The 5639-nt window shown below is 46.0% G+C and overlaps 1 protein-coding gene across 2 annotated transcripts in view; it reads left to right on the top strand.

The window, feature by feature from the left end:
- The window catches only part of LOC111864544, a 203096-nt gene that overhangs the window by 131373 nt on the left and 66084 nt on the right, over positions 1–5639 (top strand). The gene's annotated exons all lie outside the window — the stretch shown is intronic.

Here is a 5639-nt window from a genome sequence, read left to right as displayed (position 1 = left end):
TATATATATATATATATATATATATATATATATAATTGATTACTTATTACAGGACTGAAATCAATAGTTTTTCTGTGGTGCTATGAGTCTGTCTGGCACTCACGCAAGGCACGGTAACTTGTGTGATAGATGCTTCCCTGAACAAGTCATATTCATTCATTCATTCATTCATTCATTCATTCATCCATACATCCTTTCATCGGTGGCTCTGCAGCCCTTTGTTGGGCCCTGGTTTCTTCTTCAGTTTCGTGATCTCTTTTGCACAGATGGTAGGACTCCGCCGGCGGGATCAGACCGTCCCAAGGCCGCTACCTAAAAGAGACCATAGAGCCCTACAAATGTCTAGGATATGTTTGGTGGATGCTCGAGGTTGGGCCGATGACAGTGCCCGCGCGTTCTTAAGGCATGAACTATCTTCCCCTCGCTCGAATGCTGGGATCATGGGTTCGAATCCCACTCAAGGCATGGATGTCTGTGTTTATTCTGTGTGTGTCGTCTTGTGCGTAGGTAGCGGCCTTGCGACGGACTGATCACTTGTCGAATGAGTCCTGCCGACTGTGTAAAAAAGATTACGAAACTGAAGAAGAAACCAGGGCCCAACAAAGGGTTGTAGAGCCAGAGATGAATGAATGAATGAATAGGGCTTGTTCAGGAAGTATCTATCACACACGTTACCGTGCCTTGCGTGAGTGCCTGATTGACTCATAGCACCACACAAGAACTACTGATTTCAGTCCTGTAATAAGTAATGAATTTTGAGAGTATTATGGGTACACTTGTTGCTGCTGCTGCTGCTTCATTATTGTTGACGACACTTTTGAGGCACCGGTCTGATGGGTCATTCTGGTGTTTTTGAATTCTTCCCAAGGGTTATTACTTTGGATCGCCTAGCTTGAAGGTCATGTCACCTCCTTATGGTTAAGTTGGGGTAGATGGGGGCCTCGCCAGCGCTCGTGCGTGATGCCACACTATGTATTATTAGTAGAAAATTCCTTGTTTTACTGCGATTGTATAATTATTAAGATGACATGGCAAAGTCATATACGGTTACAGCTGGCTCAGAATTTATTTTGTTTTTTCTTTAATTGTCAAAATGAAGCGGTGGGTTCTGTAATATGAGCGAAACGTTCGCATGTTTTATGCCGATTATTTGAATCTGTAAATGAATGCGCCGTTTGGGCCGATTCTGATGTTAACGTGTAGGCAGACAGATGCCTGGTGCAATGATGGGGTGAACATTAAGTATAAACTTGCCTTGAGATTTTGTATAAACTGTTTCTGTGCGTCCGTTGAGATACTTTAACATACGGACGCCGTGAAGCTTTGATGTTCTGAGGGAAGACGATGATGATTCCATCATCGCAGATCTCGGAATTAAATGCTGTTTGCATCACGGCTTTGAAATGAAATGTGTTTAGTGGCAGAAACTGGAGCGGGGTGTACAGCTGTCTACTAAGTTGATATTTTTGACAACAACATAAAGGCATCAGGAGGCCTAATGAAACCCGCGCAACGCGCTCAGAACCCGACAAACATATTAGCAGACCTTAGGAGGCTGGATCAGCGCTCTCAGAACCTAGCGAATGTTTCAGCAGACGATACGAGGCTAGTTGAGCACACAACGAACGTTCCAGCGGGCCTCACGAGGCAGTTAATTAGTGACTTTGTGTCGCTCTTCGGACCCCCGCTTATCCTGTGGAGCTTCGCCACATGTCCGAGTCCCTCATCCCAAGCTGTCCAGAAAAAGAAAAAAGATTTAGTCATCCGTTCGTTAGTATTTAGGGTTGTTAACGTTGCGTCACTCGTTGCTTTTCCACATGCACGCGTGGCTCGCAACGGGTGCAGCGTGCCGCCGTGACAGCCATTAACACTGGGAGCATAGGGTCGACATTCAGAAGTAATTGGTGCGAGTTGCTCTACAGGCGGAGAGAGAATTCGACGCCTGCTCAGACCATAAGGCTTTTCTAGTGGACAAGGAGCCCCGTCGTTTTATCTGTTTACCACGTCTTCGCTGAGCGCTTGTGGTGTCCGTTCAGGGGGTCATACTCATACACAAAAGACCCGCTCAGTGAAATGTGCGACCATGTTCCTGTGCCCGCGTTTCGAGCGCTGCCTCGTGTTGTCAGATCCGAGTGGAGTATGTAACGACGCCTGTCTGCAGTTTACAGAGTGTGCCCCAGTGGATGTGATCAGATGGCGACTCATCAGGTCAGTAGAGCAGATTTACCCAATCCGAGGCTCGAAGCCCTGAAATAGGGCGCTGTTTGTCCTTTTTACTTCCTACAGGTCCTTCCCACTTCATTCTTGAATCGGTCATCTTAATATTCGTCGAAACACTAATGAGGCTTGTCTTAACACATTCTGTCACTTCTGTTCTTGTAGCTCAAAGTAGGCGTATCCCCCTCCCCCCAAATTCCGTGTCATCAAACACCCTCAGTCTGTACTCGAAAGGCATACCTTGGGATAGTGTAGTCCGTATAGCGACTGGCTACGGGCTGGTCGTCGGAGTTCGAGTCCCGGTAGTGTCAAGAAACTTCTCCACGGCGTCCAGACCGGCTCTGGAGCCCACCCAACCTCCTATCCAATGAGTACCGATGGCCCTTTCCCCGGGGGTAAAGCGGCAGGGGCGTGAAGCTGACCACTCACTTCAAACTAGTGCTGAGGTCAGTCCCCCACACGCCTTCATGGCGTAGTGCTTAATTAGTTAAGCGCAGGGATGGCTTTACCTTTTTACTTCGTTTTATTGCCCTTGGCAGATATTGCGGTTTTTTTTTCCAAATTGAATTCTCGTAGCAATCCTGCGTCGAGCGAGTCTGTCTGCGCCATTTTTCCAACAGGGTGTGCTCACTTCGTGTTTCCTTATCACATTTTGGCAATTCTCGCAGCATTTGAAACTTCTTCCTTATTAAATCTATTATGGTCATCGGTGACATTACTATTGCAATTCTTTTGGAGTGCCACTAACAGCGCCCACATAAGACGGCGAACTTAGTCGATAATTATTTTTTTAATTCGCTTACTGGGGGTGGAGTCCAAATGGGTCCACTCGGCACGGCGGCCACTGTTTGACGTACTGTAGCCTTCCCCGGGTGATTATGATGATGGAGAATTTGGTGGAATGAAGATTGGCGGGGGAAACCGAAGTAGTCAGAGAAAACGTGCCCAAGCACCACTTTGGCCACCACAGATTCCACTTGACCAGACCCGGGATCGAACCCGGGCCGCCGCGTTGGGAAGCCAGCTACTGACTGCTTGAGCTATGGCGCGGTCAACTTAATCGATAAATGTTCTGTGTGTTCTGACTGCACCACCGATAGACCGCTCCCCCGTCTCTCTCCCTCTCTTCGGGCCAACGTCTTCCCTGAGGCACAACAATATTGAAATTAGGCCAGTTAATAACCGTACAATGGCCTCGTGAAAAAAGAGTCAATCGATTCGGCAAAATTCGATGTTGTCGTAGTTCAAGAAATTGCCACAGGCACCCCAACTTTCGGCAACCACCACTCTGATCAGTCAGCAGCCATCAACATCGATGCAAGATCCCTCATCAGCAAAGGATTACGACTCGCTGGAAGCTCAGATGATGGTTAGCATTTCCTCTGGGTGCCTCAGCTGTCAGCTTCTAACAGCAACAGCTCACAAGGAGCGAACCGCAGCGGTCCTCTAACTCAATATCCCTGCTTATAACATCTCCACACGGATCGCAAAGAACACAACGTTCCTCTGTTGCAAATGTTGTTTAGCGGTGATATGACGTATTGCATTTTTGCATGCGCAGCCATCGGCACGGACCGCGCAGACAACCTTTTGTTGCTGTTTACGGGCCATTACATAGCGGCGGCTGTTGTATTGTTGCTTACCTACGATATTAGGTAGGCATGGAATTTAATAATGCTCATAAAGCTATAATTTACGATTATATATATGTTTCTCCTCAGCGTTTCTCGTTTTTTTTGTTATTCTTTCTTAGTTAGCAAATTATAACGAATGAGAATTTCATATAAGATTTAAAAGTTTGTGACCCTGGCACATTGGTACAAATATTATGTTTCTGGACATTATCCATCTCCTGTATTAATGTTAAAGCACCGTCATGTTTATATTTCAAAACACAACGTTTCGGGGACTGATGCAAGGCCACGTACGTGTAGAGTATTTAATATTGTGACATGACGCCTGAAAGCCGGAAGTGTGCCGTCAGAGAAGCACAGCAAAGATGTTCGTTTCTACACAACGGTTAGCTGAAACACATTTCCGCTGCATCGAATACGCTTGTACAAATCAGAGCGTTGCCTGGAGATTATCACACGTTTCGTGGCAATCAGCTGTTCGATTCGGTGTTCTGTATTCTGTCCGCGTGAAGTTCTTTCAATCCGAAATTCAGACATCCGGATTCAGAATTCGAGAGACCGAGAACCAGACAACAGGGAGACGTCGTTAAGAAGGAGTTCAAAGTGTGAGCAGTTCTATTCATACGTAACTGTAATAGAGGCCGGTCTCGGTAGCCGAGCGGTCTAAGGCATGTACTGTCTTCGCTCGCTTGGAAACCGGGATCGTGGGTTGGAATCCCACTCAGGGTATGGATGTTTGTGTGCGTCTTTCTGTGTTTGTATACAGGTAGAGGCCTTGCGACGAGCTGATCACTCGCCCAAGGAGTCCTACCGAATGTGTAAGATTTAGAAAAACCGAAGTGAACGGAGAAGTTCATGGAGGTAGGCCTAGGCCCACTGGGGCTGTAGTGCCAAGGAAACAAAAAAACTAATAGAGACGTCCAGTAAGTCATCAGATGTGAAACCCACAGTTATTCGTCGCGCAACCTAATGCGTGGCAATATTGTAGCGTGATTTGTCGTAGCTCTCGCGGATGGCTTGCGCTGTGCTTGACTTGTATACCCTGTCTTGATGCTGGCACAGGTGTCTGTCGATTGGGCCCAACTGAGTAGGTTTTACCTGAATAGGAGACAGAACGTTTTGTTTTGAAATATAAACAGGGCAGGTTTTAGACAGATCAGGAGGACGGACAATGTCCAGAACAAAACTTCTGTAAAAAGTCCGATATGTGCACTGAAGGTTGCTTTTGACCTGCAACTCTGTAGACATCGCAGAGAGAACTTCACTGGCGTCCCGTAAGGTGTCTGCGTTCTCTCCTCTGTATATTTTAGCGCAGTATCGAAAAAATAAACGAAAGTTGACGTGTCACGTTCAGTTGCAGTTCCTTCCAAAACGAACAGAACGTCAATTTCGTTGTTTTAGACTTTTTTGGATACAGAAAATCGACGGATCCATATCTACACCTGAGCCTGCTGCATCCAGAGTTACTTTACTATTGGTGGTTTATCTCCAATAAATTCGTCATGGCGCCAAGCCCCTTGAGACTCACAACCAGCAATTTTATTTTCAAACTGAACTTTGATTTGTTTCACTTTGGTCCACACTAACAATTACAAAAACAAAAACAACACCGTCCAGTGTGACTATTTAAGTTTTATCACTTGAAAACTCATCACCCTTACATGTTTCGATCCCTATGGGTCATCCTCAGTGGGCATCAATACTTTTTTTTCCCCGGAAACTACTATTACAATAGGTGTTAAATTATATACATACACACACAATGTCTGAAATACACAATGTACACAA

Source organism: Cryptotermes secundus, unplaced genomic scaffold (assembly GCF_002891405.2).
Source record: "Cryptotermes secundus unplaced genomic scaffold, Csec_1.0 scaffold1323, whole genome shotgun sequence".
NCBI classification, from domain to species: Eukaryota; Metazoa; Arthropoda; class Insecta; order Blattodea; family Kalotermitidae; genus Cryptotermes; species Cryptotermes secundus.
Note: the sequence above shows the minus strand (reverse complement) of the source record. Positions and strands in the feature narration are given on the sequence as shown.